Source organism: Oncorhynchus gorbuscha, linkage group LG12 (genome assembly GCF_021184085.1).
Source record: "Oncorhynchus gorbuscha isolate QuinsamMale2020 ecotype Even-year linkage group LG12, OgorEven_v1.0, whole genome shotgun sequence".
NCBI classification, from domain to species: Eukaryota; Metazoa; Chordata; class Actinopteri; order Salmoniformes; family Salmonidae; genus Oncorhynchus; species Oncorhynchus gorbuscha.
Window position 1 is genome coordinate 39,656,869 of NC_060184.1, and position 20,195 is coordinate 39,677,063.

Genomic DNA, 20,195 nt, shown 5'->3' on the forward strand with positions numbered 1-20,195 from the left:
GGGGGGGGGGGTACCCTGCTTGGGTAGATCTATGGTTTGAAGTGTGTGTGCGCGTTCGCGGTGTATGTGTGTACATGTGTGTGAGTGTGAACATGTGTGTCTATAAACGTCTGTGTGAGACTAGTCTGGCTGTATAATGGCTATCACACTGGGTGGCTGTGTGTCCACTGTGTGTTAATGAGGCGATTAGGTTTCACATTACTGTACCTCTAAGAGATGGACCACAGCTAGATAATTACAACACCAACTAATGGTGTTATTACTCATAGGGAAGAGACAGACACAGCGATATTGTGTAACCTTTCACTAATGGAAATACCAGGAAAAATGACTGGGAGGCAGCAGGGGAAAGCAATGGATATTTCATCCTCCCCATCCAATGCCTCTATTACTGTCTAGCAGGGAAATGGGATACAAAGTAGACTGTGACATGCACGAGCCACCCTGATTTAGAAAGACAGCTAAATGAGTTAGTGGAGTGAATAGTAGGGTTTCTGGTTGCTAGTAAGGACTGAAAGTGAGGGGGGTTCTGAAAGTAAAGGCGGTAAACAGCTTCCTCTGAAAGGGTGGTTAATGATTCATTAGCCCAAATGGAGAGTCACCGCTCATTAGCCTAATGCTAATCTCCACTCAGTATCCCATAGACACGCTAATGCTAATTCAGGAACTCAGAAAAAGGATGTCTCCTGTCGTTGGTTCACTCATTCACTGATTCACGTGTTCACTCTCTCACTCATTCATTTACCTGAAACAAACTGGCACTGTACATGCATATCTTTAAAATATAATTGCTGCTTTAATCTGTCATTCCAGATTCCTCGAGTGAAATCGATTAAATTAAACGAGGTCTGTAATGATTAAGAATATGTGTCATTTTGAAACATTTGTGAGTGTGTGTGTATGAGAGAGCAAGAGAGCAAGAGCGAGCGAGAGAGAGGAAGATAGGGGAAGAGAGAGGAAGAGAGAATGATCCAACGGAGGCAAGGTGAGAGGAAGCTACTTTAGACAATTGAGATGCAGCCAAGGCTGCTCTATCTCCTATACTGCTCTATTAAACCACAGCTCTCTAACTCTGAGACATCAACAGGCCCCGGGTTAAGATGTCTGAGATTGAAGGCCTCTCTATACAGAAAGGATCCACCTGGCTAGACTGCAGCGTGGCTACTGGCTAGTCAAATCACAGCACTGGATGCTTAAGGGGTTCTTTGAGTATTCAACCACATCAAAACGACAACGGACCTAACACGCCGTGGATCGCTGCATTGTCATACGATAGCACCTTTTTTCCCCTAAGGGTCATAATAGGGTTATCGAAAACCTTAAGGGTTCTTCGGCTGTCCTCATAGGAGAACCCTTTTGGTTACAGGTAGAAACCTTTAGGTTCAAGGTAGAACCCTTGTGTATTCAATGTAGAACACTTTCTACATCGGGTTCTACATGGAACCCAAAAGGGTCCTTCTATTGGGACAGCTGGAGAACCCTTCTCGAAAAAAAAAATGTCTAAGAGAGTAGCATCTCACCCTGAGGTCACTGATGTCACACCCAATCCCCTCTATCAAACCAACCAGAGTAGCATCTCACCCTGAGGTCCCTGATGTCACACCCAATCCCCTCTATCAAACCAACCAGAGTAGCATCTCACCCTGAGGTCACTGATGTCACACCCAATCCCCTCTATCAAACCAACCAGAGTAGCATCTCACCCTGAGGTCACTGATGTCACACCCAATCCCCTCTATCAAACCAACCAGAGTAGCATCTCACCCTGAGGTCCCTGATGTCACACCCAATCCCCTCTATCAAACCAACCAGAGTAGCATCTCACCCTGAGGTCACTGATGTCACACCCAATCCCCTCTATCAAACCAACCAGAGTAGCATCTCACCCTGAGGTCACTGATGTCACACCCAATCCCCTCTATCAAACCAACCAGAGTAGCATCTCACCCTGAGGTCCCTGATGTCACACCCAATCCCCTCTATCAAACCAACCAGAGTAGCATCTCACCCTGAGGTCCCTGATGTCACACCCAATCCCCTCTATCAAACCAACCAGAGTAGCATCTTACCCTGAGGTCACTGTGGTCACACCCAATCCCCTCTATCAAACCAACCAGAGTAGCATCTCACCCTGAGGTCCCTGATGTCACACCCAATCCCCTCTATCAAACCAACCAGAGTAGCATCTCACCCTGAGGTCCCTGATGTCACACCCAATCCCCTCTATCAAACCAACCAGAGTAGCATCTCACCCTGAGGTCACTGATGTCACACCCAATCCCCTCTATCAAACCAACCAGAGTAGCATCTCACCCTGAGGTCACTGATGTCACACCCAATCCCCTCTATCAAACCAACCAGAGTAGCATCTCACCCTGAGGTCCCTGATGTCACACCCAATCCCCTCTATCAATCCGTTAAAGAGGAGCCCACGCTGCGAGAGCGGGATGGTCTCAATATTTGGGTGCTTATTGATCACAGCAGTCGATATTCATGAATGGTTTGACGTTTTTAAGGAGATCCTGGGGACTGTTGATGCCTCATACCGTACAACTTCAATTAATAATAGCCCCGGGCATTTATTGGTTTAAATCATTGAACACAACAGACTCTTATTAGAGGCAGACTTCTATTTGAGCCAGGTGTCTATTTCCTTAATGCACACAACTGTTGTTCATTTGCATAGTAAATTATTTATTTGCAGCATTCACTTAGTGTAGCTGTAGTGTAGCTTAACTTCTTCCAGTGTGAAGTCATTGGTAGCTTGGTGAACTATATTTTTGACCGTGTAAATTGGTCCATCCATGCCGTGGCAGACCCGGGATTCGAACTATCATTTCCAAAGACGCAACACACTACACAAAGCACCGTCCATACCATTAACTCTTTTTTCAACCACTCCACAAATGTCTTGTTAACAAACTATAGTTTTGGAAAGTTGGTTAGGACATCTACTTTGTGCCTGACAAGTCATTTTTCCAACAATTGTTTACAGACAGATTATTTCACTTAAAATTCACTGTATCACAAATCCAGTGGGTCAGAAGTTTACACACACTAAGTTGACTGTGCCGTTAAACACCTTGGAAAATTCCAGAAAATGATGTCATGGCTTCAGAAGCTTCTGATAGGCTAATTGACATCATTTGAGTCAATTGGAGGTGGACCTGTGGATGTATTTCAAGGCCTACATTCAAACTCAGTGCCTCTTTGATTGATTTCATGGGAAAATCAAAAGAATCAGCCAGGACCTCGGGAAAACAATTGTACACCTCCACAAGTCTGATTCATCCTTGGGAGAAATTTCCAAATGCCTGAAGGTCTCACGTTCATCTGTACAAACAATAGTACGCAAGTATAAACACCATGGGACCACGCAGCCATCAAACCGCTAAGGATGGAGACGTGTTCTGTCTCCTTCTTGGAGAAATGTCCTCTGGTCTGATGAAACAAAATTTGAACTGTTTGGCCATAATGACCAGTGTTATGTTTGGAGGAAAAGGGGGAGGCTTGCAAGCCGAAGAACACCATCCCAACTTTGAAGCACGGGGTGGCAGCATCATGTTGAGGGGGTGCTTTGCTGCAGGAGGGACTGGTGCACTTCAAATAGATGGCATCATGAGGATGGAAAATTATGTGGATATATTGAAGCAACATCTCAAAACATCAGTTTGGTCGCAAATGTGTCTTTCATAAGGACAATGACCCCAAGAATAATTCCAACGTTGATGCAAAATGGCTTAAGGACAACAAAGTCAAGGTATTGGAGTGGCCATCACAAAGCCCTGACCTCAATCCTATAGAACATTTGTGGGCAGAACTGAAAAAGCATGTGAGAGCAAGGAGGCCAACAAACCTGACTCAGTTACACCAGCTCTGTCAGGAGGAATGGGCCAAAATTCACCCAACTTATTGTGGGAAGCTTGTGGAAGGCTATCTGAAACGTTTGACCTAAGTTAAACAATTTAAAGGCAATGCTACCAAATACTAATTGAGTGTATGTACATTTCTGACCCACTGGGAATGTGATGAAAGAAATAAAAGCTGAAATAAATCATTCTCTCTTGTCATGTTTTGTCATTTATTATCTTGTCTTGTCCCTGTGCTTCCCATTCTATTCGTTTCCCTCTGCTGGTCTTATTAGGTTCTTTCCCTCTTTCTATCCCTCTCTCTCCCCCTCCCTCTCTCACTCTCTCGCTCTCTCTTCTCTCTATCGTTCCGTTCCTGCTCCCAGCTGTTCCTATTCCCCTAATCAATCATTTAGTCTTCCCACACCTGTTCCCGATCCTTTCCCCTGATTAGAGTCCCTATTTCTTCCTTTGTGTTCCGTTCCTGTCCTGTCGGTTCCTTGTCTAGAATTCACCGTGCTGTGTTTGTGTATCGCCCTGTCGTGTCGTGTTTTCCTCAGATGCTGCGTGGTGAGCAGGTGTCTGAGTCTGTCTGGTTCAAGTGCCTTCCCGAGGCAACCTGCTGTTCACCTGCTGTTCAAGATCGAGTCTCCAGTTTGTCCTCGTCATTTCGAGTGAAAGTTGTGTTTTTTGTTTGTATTTACTTTACTGGATTAAAGACTCTGTTTTCGCCAAGTCGCTTTTGGGTCCTCTTTCACCTGCATGACAGAAGGAACCGACCAAGGAATGGACCCAGCGACTTCAGACGCTCGTTACACTGCCGTCAAGATCCAAGGAGCCATGCTCGGCAGACACGAGCAGGAATTGTCTGCTGCTCGCCATGCCGTGGAGAACCTGGCCGCTCAGGTTTCCGACCTCTCTGGACAGTTCCAGAGTCTACGTCTCGTGCCACCTGTTACTTCCTGGCCTGCCGAGCCTCCAGAACCTAGGGTTAATAACCCACCTTGCTACTCCGGGCAGCCCACTGAGTGCCGCCCCTTTCTCACGCAGTGTGAGATTGTGTTCTCTCTCCAACCCAACACATACTCTAGAGAGAGAGCTCGGGTTGCTACGTCATTTCACTCCTTACTGGCCGGGCTCGAGAATGGGGCACAGCTATCTGGGAGGCAAGGGCTGATTGCTCTAACAAGTTCCAGAACTTTAAAGAGGAGATGATTCGGGTTTTTGACCGTTCAGTTTTTGGTAGGGAGGCTTCTAGGGCCCTGGCTTCCTTATGCCAAGGTGAACGGTCCATAACGGATTATTCTATTGAGTTTCGCACTCTTGCTGCCTCTAGTGAGTGGAACGAGCCGGCGCTGCTCGCTCGTTTTCTGGAGGGACTCCACGCAGTGGTTAAGGATGAGATTCTCTCCCGGGAGGTTCCTTCAGATGTGGACTCTTTGATTGCTCTCGCCATCCGCATAGAACGACGGGTAGATCTTCGTCACCGGGCTCGTGGAAGAGAGCTCGCATCAACGGTGTTTCCCTGCTCCGCATCGCAACCATCTCCCTCCTCTGGCTCAGAGTCTGAGCCCATGCAGCTGGGAGGGATTCGCATCTCGACTAAGGAGAGGGAACGGAGGATCACCAACCGCCTGTGCCTCTATTGCGGAGTTGCTGGACATTTTGTTAATTCATGTCCAGTAAAAGCCAGAGCTCATCTGTAAGCGGAGGGCTACAGGTGAGCGCAACTACTCAAGTCTCTCCATCAAGATCCTGTACTACTTTGTCGGTCCATCTACGCTGGACCGGTTCGGGTGCTACATGTAGTGCCTTGATAGACTCTGGGGCTGAGGGTTGTTTCATGGACGAAGCATGGGTTCGGAAACATGACATTCCTTTCAGAGAGTTAGAGAAGCCTACGCCCATGTTCGCCTTAGATGGTAGTCATCTTCCCAGTATCAGATTTGAGACACTACCTTTAACCCTCACAGTATCTGGTAACCACAGTGAGACTATTTCTTTTTTGATTTTTCGTTCACCGTTTACACCTGTTGTTTTGGGTCATCCCTGGCTAGTATGTCATAATCCTTCTATTAATTGGTCTAGTAATTCTATCCTATCCTGGAACGTTTCTTGTCATGTGAAGTGTTTAATGTCTGCCATCCCTCCCGTTTCTTCTGTCCCTACTTCTCAGGAGGAACCTGGCGATTTGACAGGAGTGCCGGAGGAATATCATGATCTGCGCACGGTCTTCAGTCGGTCCCGAGCCAACTCCCTTCCTCCTCACCGGTCGTATGATTGTAGTATTGATCTCCTTCCGGGGACCACTCCTCCTCGGGGTAGACTATACTCTCTGTCGGCTCCCGAACGTAAGGCTCTCGAGGATTATTTGTCTGTGTCTCTTGACGCCGGTACCATAGTGCCTTCTTCCTCTCCGGCCGGGGCGGGGTTCTTTTTGTTAAGAAGAAGGACGGTACTCTGCGCCCCTGCGTGGATTATCGAGGGCTGAATGACATAACGGTTAAGAATCGTTATCCGCTTCCCCTTATGTCATCAGCCTTCGAGATTCTGCAGGGAGCCAGGTGCTTTACTAAGTTGGACCTTCGTAACGCTTACCATCTCGTGCGCATCAGAGAGGGGGACGAGTGGAAAACGGCGTTTAACACTCCGTTAGGGCATTTTGAGTACCGGGTTCTGCCGTTTGGTCTCGCCAATGCGCCAGCTGTTTTTCAGGCATTAGTTAATGATGTTCTGAGAGACATGCTGAACATCTTTGTTTTTGTCTATCTTGACGATATCCTGATTTTTTCTCCGTCACTCGAGATTCATGTTCAGCACGTTCGACGTGTTCTACAGCGCCTTTTAGAGAATTGTCTCTACGTAAAGTCTGAGAAGTGCTCTTTTCATGTCTCCTCCGTTACTTTTCTCGGTTCCGTTATTTCCGCTGAAGGCATTCAGATGGATTCCGCTAAGGTCCAAGCTGTCAGTGATTGGCCCGTTCCAAGGTCACGTGTCGAGTTGCAGCGCTTTTTAGGTTTCGCTAATTTCTATCGGCGTTTCATTCGTAATTTCGGTCAAGTTGCTGCCCCTCTCACAGCTCTTACTTCTGTCAAGACGTGTTTTAAGTGGTCCGGTTCCGCCCAGGAGCTTTTGATCTTCTAAAAGAACGTTTTACGTCCGCTCCTATCCTCGTTACTCCTGACGTCACTAGACAATTCATTGTCGAGGTTGACGCTTCAGAGGTAGGCGTGGGAGCCATTCTATCCCAGCGCTTCCAGTCTGACGATAAGGTTCATCCTTGCGCTTATTTTTCTCATCGCCTGTCGCCATCTGAGCGCAACTATGATGTGGGTAACCGTGAACTGCTCGCCATCCGCTTAGCCCTAGGCGAATGGCGACAGTGGTTGGAGGGGGCGACCGTTCCTTTGTCGTTTGGACAGACCATAAGAACCTTGAGTACATCCGTTCTGCCAAACGACTTAATGCCCGTCAAGCTCGTTGGGCGTTGTTTTTCGCTCGTTTCGAGTTTGTGATTTCTTACCGTCCGGGTAGCAAGAACACCAAGCCTGATGCCTTATCCCGTCTGTTTAGTTCTTCTGTGGCTTCTACTGATCCCGAGGGGATTCTTCCTTATGGGCGTGTTGTCGGGTTAACAGTCTGGGGAATTGAAAGACAGGTTAAGCAAGCACTCACGCACACTGCGTCACCGCGCGCTTGTCCTAGTAACCTCCTTTTCGTTCCTGTTTCCACTCGTCTGGCTGTTCTTCAGTGGGCTCACTCTGCCAAGTTAGCTGGTCATCCCGGTGTTCGAGGCACTCTTGCGTCTATTCGCCAGCGCTTTTGGTGGCCGACTCAGGAGCGTGACACGCGCCGTTTCGTGGCTGCTTGTTCGGACTGCGCGCAGACTAAGTCGGGTAACTCTCCTCCTGCCGGTCGTCTCAGACCGCTCCCCATTCCTTCTCGACCATGGTCTCACATCGCCCTAGACTTCATTACCGGTCTGCCTTTGTCTGCGGGGAAGACTGTGATTCTTACGGTTGTCGATAGGTTCTCTAAGGCGGCACATTTCATTCCCCTCGCTAAACTTCCTTCCGCTAAGGAGACGGCACAAATCATTATCGAGAATGTATTCAGAATTCATGGCCTCCCGTTAGACGCCGTTTCAGACAGAGGCCCGCAATTCACGTCACAGTTTTGGAGGGAGTTCTGTCGTTTGATTGGTGCGTCCGTCAGTCTCTCTTCCGGGTTTCATCCCCAGTCTAACGGTCAAGCAGAGAGGGCCAATCAGACGATTGGTCGCATACTACGCAGCCTTTCTTTCAGAAACCCTGCGTCTTGGGCAGAACAGCTCCCCTGGGCAGAATACGCTCACAATTCGCTTCCTTCGTCTGCTACCGGGTTATCTCCGTTTCAGAGTAGTCTGGGTTACCAGCCTCCTCTGTTCTCATCCCAGCTTGCCGAGTCCAGCGTTCCCTCCGCTCAAGCGTTTGTCCAACGTTGTGAGCGCACCTGGAGGAGGGTGAGGTCTGCACTTTGCCGTTACAGGGCACAGACTGTGAGAGCCGCCAATAAACGCAGGATTAAGAGTCCAAGGTATTGTTGCGGCCAGAGAGTGTGGCTTTCCACCGCAACCTTCCTCTTACGACAGCTTCTCGTAAGTTGACTCCGCGGTTCATTGGTCCGTTCCGTGTCTCCCAGGTCGTCAATCCTGTCGCTGTGCGACTGCTTCTTCCGCGACATCTTCGTCGCGTCCATCCTGTCTTCCATGTCTCCTGTGTCAAGCCCTTTCTTCGCACCCCGTTTGTCTTCCCTCCCCCTCCCGTCCTTGTCGAGAGCGCACCTATTTACAAGGTACATAAGATCATGGACATGCGTTCTCGGGGACGGGGTCACCAATACTTAGTGGATTGGGAGGGTTACGGTCCTGAGGAGAGGAGTTGGGTTCCGTCTCGGGACGTGCTGGACCGTTCACTCATTGATGATTTCCTCCGTTGCCGCCAGGATTCCTCTCGAGTGCGCCAGGAGGCGCTCGGTGAGTGGGGGTACTGTCATGTTTTGTCATTTATTATCTTGTCTTGTCCCTGTGCTTCCCATTCTATTCGTTTCCCTCTGCTGGTCTTATTAGGTTCTTTCCCTCTTTCTATCCCTCTCTCCCCCTCCCTCTCTCACTCTCTCGCTCTCTCTTCTCTCTATCGTTCCGTTCCTGCTCCCAGCTGTTCCTATTCCCCTAATCAATCATTTAGTCTTCCCACACCTGTTCCCGATCCTTTCCCCTGATTAGAGTCCCTATTTCTTCCTTTGTGTTCCGTTCCTGTCCTGTCGGTTCCTTGTCTAGAATTCACCGTGCTGTGTTTGTGTATCGCCCTGTCGTGTCGTGTTTTCCTCAGATGCTGTGTGGTGAGCAGGTGTCTGAGTCGGTCTGGTTCAAGTGCCTTCCCGAGGCAACCTGCTGTTCACCTGCTGTTCAAGATCGAGTCTCCAGTTTGTCCTCGTCATTTCGAGTGAAAGTTGTGTTTTTTGTTTGTATTTACTTTACTGGATTAAAGACTCTGTTTTCGCCAAGTCGCTTTTGGGTCCTCTTTCACCTGCATGACATCTCTACTATTATTCTGACATTTCACATTCTTAAAATAAAGTGGTGATCCTAACTGACCTAAGACAATAAATATTTACTAGGATTAAATGTCAGGAATTGTGAAAAACTGAGTTCAAATGTATTTGGCTATTCAAATGTAGAGTTCAAATGTATTTGGCTATTTTCAAATGTATTTGGCTAAGGTGTATGTAAACTTCTGACTTCAATGGCATATATATTTATATTATTAACTGTAAATGCTATATATACAAGGAAGCGAGAGCAGCTATATTTTCCCAATAGTAAGCTTGGTCGTCATGGCCTGACATGAAAATCAGACAGTAAATTCTCTGACAGACAGCACCCGGCAGACAGGGTGGCCCATTCATTTTCAATGAATCCTGGACTGGATTCTGCTCTATTATTATTATTATTTTATACATTTTATTTTGGTGATTACGATCTTGTCTCATCGCTGCAACTCCCCAATGGGCGAAGGTCGAGTCATGCGTCCTCCAAAACATCACCCGCCAAGCCATGCTTCTTAACACTCACTCGCTTAACTCGGAAGTCAACCGCAACAATGGGTCGGAGGAAACACTGTTCACCTGACGACCTTGGCCAATTGTGCCAAGTAGTTACTATCTTGTCTCATCGCTGCAACTACGGGCTCGGGAGAGACGAAGGTCGAAAGCCGTGCATCCTCCAAAACACAAACCAACCAAGCCCGCACTGCTTCTTAACACAACGCGCATCCAACCCGGAAGCCAGCTGCGCCAATGTGTCGGAGGAAACACCGTGCACCTGGCGACCTGTTTAGCGCGCACTGCGCCCGGGCCGCCACAGGAGTCGCTGTTACGCGATGAGAGAAGGACATCCCTACCGGCCAAGCCCTCCCTAACCAGGACGACGCTAGGCCAATTGTGCGGCCAATTGGCCTAGCGAACCCAGAGTCTCTGGTGGCACAGCAACTAACCACAACCCTAGTCCACTGTGCCACCCGGGAGGCCCAAAATCATTGTTTTCTAATCCATTTTTTGATGAATAATTTCTGTTGCCTGTAACTACGCTTTTATGCGTGCGATCTGTTTCAGCAATCTTTTTTTTTGCTCGTCTATAATGTTTGTTTATTTTGTTGCTATGGTCACTGGCTGCTGTCACCCTTGTGTGTGTGTGAAGGCACTAGCCGCTTGACAGAGAGGGACAAGTGGTGTGTACTCCATACTGTGATATTCCTGTTGGCTATTGGAAATGCACTGAAAGGACCGTGGCTGGCCGTATCACTCTTGAACAAACAAATCACTTGCTGGATCATAGTTTTTAATAGCCGTTATCATATTATCTCACTGTCAAATATTCAAACAAAACTAACATCTCGCCAGTTGAATATTCGATCAAACAAATCACATATTCTAATCAATGGTTTTCACAATATCTCATTATCACTGTAGAAAACAACATGATATCTAACTGAGGGAAGAGCTGCGAAGGTGGGATAAAGAACCTGTGCATGTGTCCGAGTCAGACAGAGATAAAACCTAGAGCAAGAGAATAGGAGCGAGATGGAAGGAGAGAGCAGGAGACAGGAGTGGACAAGAGAGAGAAAGAGAGAAAGAGAGAGAGAGAGAGAGAGAGAGAGAGAGAGAGAGAGAGAGAGAGAAAGAGAGAGAGAGAGAGAGAGAGAGAGCTGTGGTCTGGTGTGTTCTGTTCTGTGGCGATAAAGACTGTTCTGTCTATTCCACCGTCAGCCATCTGTAGAATGCTCTAGTCCACATCACATTTTGATTGAACATAGCCTCCAGCACAGGCAAACAATAACATACATACCTCACACACGCAGTACTCGGTGTGCACTGTTGGCTCGCTCGAAGCTTCTCGACAATGAAAGGTAAACAACACAGCGAGAGATGTGGGGAGATGTTCTGTCACACCTTGGAATTTGTGGAAACACATACTTGTACAGTGCAAACAGGTGTGGTGTGTGAAATAACGTTGGTGTGGAGAGTGCGTCTTTTGTCCCTGCTGTTGGGCCTTTCCCTTTGCTTTCTTCCACTGACATCCCGAGGGAGCTCGCTGTAGCAGTTATTCAAATTGGTGTGCCGTATTCTCTGTGTGTGAACCGTGTCAGGTGATTTGAATGAGCGGTGTCGGGGAGGGTTTTGAATAATGGGTGCACGCAGAAATAGGCCAACATAAACGTTTATAAATAACGTCACCTCGGAGAGAAGGATAAGCCTCATCATACTCTACTGTTCCACCTCATATATATATATATATATATACTATGAAACTACCTCTGCCAGGCTATACGTTCAGAGCTGTATAATAGAGCAGCCGTTGGCTTTTGTTACATGTGAGTTCAAACAAGGACGCGGGACATGTGATGAGAGAGAGAGACTGGCTGGAAGTGAAGTTTGCTTTGTCACATTTGTGTTTCTGAGTGTAGGCAGCATCCCTTCTCTCTGACGGTTTGACTCTTTCTGCTTAGAGAGGAAATGAACAGAGGTCAGTGCCACTGTGTGTGTGTGTGTGTGTGTGTGTGTGTGTGTGTGTGTGTGTGTGTGTGTGTGTGTGTGTGTGTGTGTGTGTGTGTGTGTGTGTGTGTGTGTGTGTGTGTGTGTGTGTGTGTGTGTGTGTGTGTGTGTGTGTGTGTGTGTGTGTGTGCACCGTAGCCTGTAGCAGTGGAAAATAAGCAATACTAATCAGAATTCACAAAGAGGAGCAGGGCCAACAGGGCTAACCCAAGCAAAAATATATATATATATTTTTGGTCAGAGTTGCTCCCCTCCTCAAGAAAGGCAACGGATAGATTGTAGTCATACAACCGCCGTATATCCATCAGAGTCTGGCAGCGTTTGAATGTTTTCATCCCTCTTTCACTGTTGATGCTCAGAAAGCGTGTCACCTTCATCAGAGGAAGCCTGGCAATACATAGAACATGTATCTTTTGTTCCCGCGTCTAAGTTCCCAGTTCCCATACAGGCATGTCTGGCAGGTCATCATTTTCCACTTTCACTTTTTTCCATTCGTTTTTTCATTGATTTGACCCTTTTCCATCATAAGCCTGTTAGAAAATACAAACGAGTGTGGAGGCACCAGAACAGCAGTGGGCCCGGCATTTAAACCAAGGAGAGACTGTCAGTGTCCATTTCTCAAACTGTCACCTGCAGGAATTCCCATAGAAGAAATACCAAGAGAGACACTCAACGACACGTCCTATTGTGAAAGTACAGGAGAGAAATTGTGACAACTCGTCAAGGAAATACGGCAGCAGAATAAGTCGGTGACACATCTCATTATGGACGGCACTGTTTCCAAATGACTGATAGATTCAAATGTCAGAGCCGTGGAGAGTGGAGAGCCTCTGGGACTTAGATGAGACCTGGTTCGGTCCAGCCCTGAAAACGGATAAATCATTTCCGAGTCATTGCGATGTCAAGACATCATATCAATATCGCCCTGTCCTTGTTCTCTGAGGGACGATGACAGTCCTCTCTGCATGCCTACACTGGCATCGATTTCTGTGTCATGGTTATGAAGTCTATGAGTCATCCAGTCCGGCACACACACACATACACACACACAGTGTTATGGCCAACTGGCTGAACACAAGGCAGACTGCGTGGAGGGAAACAACAACGACAGATAATCACAGTAATTATACAGCAGGAGAATGTCCGCAATCCCCCAAAAAAGCTATCAAAATAAACTGTCACACTCAATCATGTCTGAAAATGATAATGTCCCGTGAAATAGTCTCATTAGACAAATGGCAAGACACCATGCTATGGCTGACATGATAGAAAGAACAAGGGAGATTGTTTCCAGGAAAGCAGACTCATCAATTCCTCTCTTTGGCTCCCGTAAACAACCGTCCTAAATTTACTGGCCAGCTCTCCAGGTTCTCCCGCCTCACCCCTCTATCTCTCTTTCTCTCTTGTGTACTCTTCAACCCTCTCTCTGTATCTCTCCCTCGAGCTCTCTGTCTGCCTGCCTCTCTCTCCATCGTTCTCCACCACCATTTTCCTATAACTTGCCACCCCTTTCTCTCCCTCCACCAGTACCCCCTACCCATATATCTCCCTCTTTCCCTCTCTCTTGTCTAGAAGTTTTCTGTGGGTGTATTGGCTGTAGATTTACGTCCGTCTCTGTCCCATAGTGCTGACGAAAGGAGCAGCTCCAGCCAAGGAATCCAACGGAATTGCACCGTCTGGGAACTCTGTTACGATGGAGGCAAGACATGGTGTGTGTGTGTGTGGGAGATTCAACATGTGGATATATTATTGCTTAAAGTCCATTACTCTGATACTAAAACTAAAACCTATGTTCTTACTACTGTATGACCAACCACAACTATTACATTGACATTTTAGTCATTAGGCTGGCACTCTTATCCAGAGCGACGTATTGCATTCATCTTAAGATCACAGTCGTAAGTAACATTTTTCTCAATGCAGAAGTTATCAGCTAAGTCAGTGTTGGTAGGAAAAGGCAAGTGCAAGGTTACATTTTTTTTGGGGGGGGGGGGGGGGGGGGGGGTGATAAGACTGGGATGTCTTAATTTAATGTAGGGTTTCAGACGCTTTTGGAAGATGGGCAGGGACTCTGCTGTCCTAGCTTCAGGGGGGAAGCTAGTTCAACCATTGGGGTGCCACCTGGCACAGCCAGAAGAGGACTGGCCACCCCTCATAGTCTGGTTTCTTCCTAGGCTCTGGCCTTTCTAGGGAGTTTTTCCTAGCCACAGTGTTTCTTCACTTGCATTGCTTGCAGTTTGGGGTTTTAGGCTTGGTTTCTGTACAGCACTTTGTGACATCAGCTGATATAAGAGGGGCTTTATAAATACATTTTATTGAAGAGAAAGACAAACAATTGTGATGGCACATGTACATCTGGGTAGGGGCTGAGTGGGTAGGGTTGGAGGAGAGACGGAGAGAAAATTTAAAAAGTAGTGATCAGAGATCTGGAGGGGATTGCAGTAAGATGAGGTTAAGCATATTGCCTGCCTTGTGAGGGGCAGGGGACTGGGAAAGGGTGAGGTCAAAAGAGTCAAGGAGGGGAAAGACATTTGTGGAAAGAAATGTGTAGAATTCAGGCGTTTGTAGGTTGAAGTCGCCCTGTATGATGAGCTGTGAGCCATCGTCTGGAAGTAGCTTATCAAGGTGTCAATCTCATTGAGGAATTCTCCAAGAGGACCTAGTGGGTGATAGATGACAACAATGTTAAGCTAGATTGGGCAAGTGACATGAGGAGATGGACAGGTGAGAGAGGAGGAAAAGAGAATCTCCATTTAGGAAAAATGAGTGGCCCTGTGCCACCACCATCATGACCAGATGCACTTGGTCTATGGGAGAACACATAGTCAGATAACGAGAGAGCAGCCGGAGTAGCAGTGTTCTCTGGGGTAATCCATGTCTCTGTCAGGGCCAAAAAGTGAAGGGACTGACCACAGATTGGCAGTTTCAAAGGCTGCCAAAGACTAGGATGTCCACATGGGTTGTGCATGCAGGGTACACTAGATTAGAAGGGATGAAACCACGGGGTGGGGCGCATCTGTAAAACCTATAGTGACAGGAGTAAGCAGGCATGGAAATCACAGACATACTTGACAAAGCTACAAAAGAGCAAAATGAGATCATCTGAAAATAACGAGGTAATATACCCAAGTAAGAGAGTGGTGTGAAGCCTTCCTCTCTTTCCTTCCTCGAGTAACATCGCAGAACAATTCTGCAGAATGTCTTTGTTTTGACGACAGTCTTCGTTTTGGGAGACAACACCACCATCTGACAAGACTGCTGCTTACTGTAGCCGCTGAAAAACTGGGAGATACTAAAGTACTAACACTAATTGTAGGGCCCTATAAAATCCTTAATGCGGAGAATGCGGACAGAATCACGGAATCCAGACATTAAAATGGAATTCAACAATATCGTAACATTTATTGAACTTAGTAGGGAACCAAATAAATAAATGTTCCCAAGTTTATCATAAGACATGAACAGACTGCAACAGTGATTCGTATTTCCTCCAAATCCAAGAGGCAAAGAGAATTCCCCCTATCTGTGTATGTGCAGTATGCGCGTCTAACACTTTGTGTAGCCGTTAGCGATGATGCTAATAAAAAAATCTGGAATTGAAGGGTAACTACACCCAAAAATCTACATTCCTCAAATTTTTCAAAGACCTCAAAAGTGGTCTCTTGATGTGGTTTAAGCATTGTTGTGGACTTGGAACGCCCAATTTATTTGTTTTTTTTCTATTAAGAACTTGTAATTTTGAGATCCAAAACATAAAAGACATGAAGAAATAAAAGTTCTTTTACGGCCCTATAATTGCTGATTGCCGAGCAGAGGTGAAGAAAACTACCCCCTCCAACGGACACAGCCACCAATTATCAGTCACAAATGGACCTGAAACCAGTCCAAGTCAATGTTCCAACACTTCACAGCCACAAGTACTGAGCATTCAGCAGTTCAACGCAATGATAGAGTAGGAAGCTAGGTAGCACTAGGGTAACTAGAATTACCCTATCAACAACAACACTTATTTCAGGTCAAAAAGGCTACTCTTGCAGAGATTAGCTGCCTTCCCACGCTGTAGATGAGCACAGCTGCAAATAGTACAATACGCTGAAGGGTAATTCATTTACACATCTCTTATTCTATTCAATTCTGTAATACTCTATTCAAATCTGTGTAGCGCAACTATACTATGTACAAAACCGTCTTTGCCTCACCACCAACTGTAACTGAGAGACATGCCATTTAGTGAGGCTGGGATCTGAAACTGGAGTGTCCCTAGAGAAACCTTCCACCCTTCTCCCTGACCTGACCCTCCTTCACAACACACACACGCGCACGCACACGCACAAACACACATGCATGCACACGCGCGCGCACGAATGCATGCACAATACGCACGGTCACACGCAGCTCCAATAACCTGAATGGAGCGCAAACATCAGATGAGATCGATAACAAAAGCAACTCATTGAAAATCCGAAGACGGAATAAGAGACGACTGCACCTGGCATTTCAAGGCTACCATGGCAACTAGACCAAATGGCTGTTCATTTGGTGAGGTCCATCAAACACTCCAGATTACGCAACGCTTTCCTGAGAAGCGCTCTCCACCAATGGGAGAATACTTTATTTATACCCTTCACAGAGGCACCTGTTGCTTGTTGGGCAGTGAAGGAATGTGTGTGTGTGTGTGTGTGTGTGTGTGTGTGTGTGTGTGTGTGTGTGTGTGTGTGTGTGTGTGTGTGTGTGTGTGTGTGTGTGTGTGTGTGTGTGTGTGTGTGTGTGTGTGTGTGTGTGTGTGTGTGTGTGTGTGTGTGTGTGTGTGTGTGTGTGTGTCACACACCATATGTAAAATCTATAGCCAAATGTTTTGTGTGCTGATAGTGACTGAGATAGGCTGTTCTCTAGTTGCCATGACACTGCCTATGGAACGACAGGGATATGTAAACTAGCCAACAACATTGGCCGTAGCGTACAGAGGTGTGTGTCATGTTAATCCTCTGTTAAGACAATATCGGTGATGAGTGATGAGTGAACTTTTGGCCTGGTGGTGTTTGTTTTTGTGTGTGTGTGTGTGTGTGTGTGTGTGTGCACATTTGTGCATGTACGTGATTCCGAGGGGTGCGGATTAGGTCTGGTCGGGTTGAGGGAGTACACACGGGGACATAAAACAAGAGACAAATGGACTTGGAGACACACACACTAACATCTCAGTATTATGACCGCGTGAGTTTACATACCGGCGGTCTGTTTAAGAATACAACATGGCAGAGAGACACAGATGCTGGGATGCTGGACTCATTCACAAACACGCATGCACAGACACACACATGCACAAACACACGCACGCACACAGCAGGCACACAGCGCCACGATTCAGTGCCAGGATTTCTCTCACTGAGCGGTTTGGGCACGTTCTTCGGTTTTGCACTGAAACATGGCATTGAATAGTTCCGGCCAGATGTCTTGATCCCACTCAACCACATACAAGCACCTGGATAACTACCACCACTGAACAAAAGTACGTAATCCCCTTTAAACTAAACTGCCTGGCAGTCTCCCTGTAAGAATTCATCTAAGGGATACAAATAGAGGCAATCGTTACTGTGCTTGTGAGACAGGCTTTTATAAAAAAATGTATGCACGCATGCATGCACGCTCCCCCACACACATGGTCGGCTGAGTAAATACTACAATAAGCTGTATATGTGTGTGTGTGTGTGTGTGTGTGTGTGTGTGTGTGTGTGTGTGTGTGTGTGTGTGTGTGTGTGTGTGTGTGTGTGTGTGTGTGTGTGTGTGTGTGTGTGTGTGTGTAACAGCTATAGAGGCACGATCTGTCCACTGCTTCTCTTCCCCTGAGGAATGTAAGGAATGCTCCAGCTCTGCAGGCCACCAGGATGTTGCACGCACGCACACACACACACACACACACACACACACACACACACACACACACACACACACACACACACACACACACACACACACACACACACACACACACACACACACACACACACACACACACACACACACAGTGGACAGGACAGTGCACATGTGTAAGGACGTGGGCACATGTGTAAGGACGTGTGTAATGGTACGTTTATCACGGTACGCCCAAAAAACAAATACATAAAGCACACACCTTCAAAACCAAGGCATGGACCTCACATCAGATACTACCCCCATACTTAAGTGTCTATACAATATGTGTTACGATACTATATGCATCACGATTGCAATTCGACACAGCTATTGTACTGCGTTTCGCAGTTCAAGACACAATTCACTATACTGTCTGCTGCAGAGGGACATGAGAGAGCCATAGTAAACACAAGTGTTGATCAGTCCGGGAAATAAAAGAGCTGAAAACATGTTGCCTCGCCTTTTATAAAGAAGATTGGGGCCAAAGTATAAGAGGAGAAATGCAGATTTGAATCAAAAAAATCTGTAGAATCGATAATCAAAATGATATTGCGTCCCAATACTCTACTGTACTGATCCCCCCCCCCATCCATCCTTCACGAATACACATTGTAACAGTACATTAACACTGCGTATACAGGATGTGCAGGCATGTACACACACATACTGTACAAATGCACATTCTCTTCCAGACACACACCTCTGTGTTCCTACAAGGAGATGCTCTGTGTTAGGGAGAAATATAGTTTGTTGATAGTACACTCTCAGAAATAAAATGGTACGGTTAGGGTTCAGTATTGTTGCCGGGGATACAAAAATATTTTAAAAAACACACAATTTACCTTCAGAGGTACACATATAATCTCACACGGTACATGCAGATAATCTAGTGTAATGGTACATTTTTGTTCACAATATTTTGAATATTAAGGTACAGTCATCACATACTCTCAAAAACCACACCCATCACTATCATATTTCCCAGTATGTCTAATTGCAGGTTGATAAAAACAAAAATTCAATGTGTGTTTTTTCATGCTCGTTGATTGCATGCTCATTGAACATGTTTGGAAATCCTAAATCTGTCTGGATTCCAATAGGAATTTCATATCACTTTGAAAGCCAGCATAACGTGACTTGCCTGATGTGGCCTGCAACCCAGCAGTTTCAGAACGTTGTGTTATGACCTACAGTATGTCATGTATTGTCATAAAGAGTTTAATTTCAAATATAAAATATTCACATAGGCACTCACTATGTGAAGGTTATGGTCCTGGAGGCCTTTGAATGCAACAAACATGACTCTGTCACTAGCAAACACAGTCATGGGTGGTACTGGTAACTAAAATTCACTTGAAAGGCACCCTGGGAAATATGCAAATAAGGCATTACACCCTGCAGTGTTGAACAACAGCAAAAAAACTTTTAGAGCTACATTTTTGCCAACAGGAAAACAAGCTGCTTTGTCCCTATGGTGATACCCTAAAAAGGCAAATGTGTACCTTTTCCAAAGGTATGCTTTTGTACCTTTACTATCTTGTCCCCTAAGGTACACCATTGTCTCCTTTTAAGGTACAAATTGCAAGGGTACATTAATGTACTTAGAACCAGAGGTAATTATGTGGTAAGTAAAAATCAGGGCCAGTAGCAAGCTGTCTGTATTTATATACTGCAGAGGGCAGAAGTGATGACTTGCTGGCTTTATATTATCTACGTGTGTGTGTGTGTGTGTGTGTGTGTGTGTGTGTGTGTGTGTGTGTGTGTGTGTGTGTGTGTGTGTGTGTGTGTGTGTGTGTGTGTGTGTGTGTGTGTGTGTGTGTGTGTGTGTGCCTCAGCAGAGCTAGTCACAGTTAGAGCCATTGATTTTGTGTTGAAACAGATGGAGTTATTTCACTATACCACCAGACCGGGGCAGGGACAGGACTGCTGACTGAGACGCCACCTCTATACACCTCTGGTCTTTTCCTGCTCTCTTTACTAATAGCCTCCGCTCTTAGGGGGTAGTGGCTATATATTTTCCCCTCTCCTCTGACTGGTTCTTGTAGTAAGGACAGATGTGACCCTGGTGGTTTCTAGGGATAGCTGCCTGTGCAAATGTCACTGATTCAGCTCGGGATCACCTCCCACATAGGATTGCAGTAAGAAGGTAAAGCTAGTAAGAGCCAAACATCAACTGCCAAGAGCCACTCAAACAATATATTGCTCGTGACTTGTGTGTTGTTGTTGTTGTTGTTGTTGTTGTTGTTGTTGTTGTTGTTGTTGTTGATTATGAGGGGAAGTGGGGGCAGGGAGTAGCTGTCAACTCCAGTTCTACCCCAACAAAACCCACCCTGAGCAGGACATTGA

General features: G+C 46.4%; 1 protein-coding gene across 3 annotated transcripts in view; it reads right to left on the reverse strand.

Moving 5' to 3' along the window:
- The window catches only part of LOC123990996 (1-phosphatidylinositol 4,5-bisphosphate phosphodiesterase beta-1-like), a 256,259-nt gene that overhangs the window by 225,744 nt on the left and 10,320 nt on the right, over window positions 1-20,195 (reverse strand). The gene's annotated exons all lie outside the window — the stretch shown is intronic.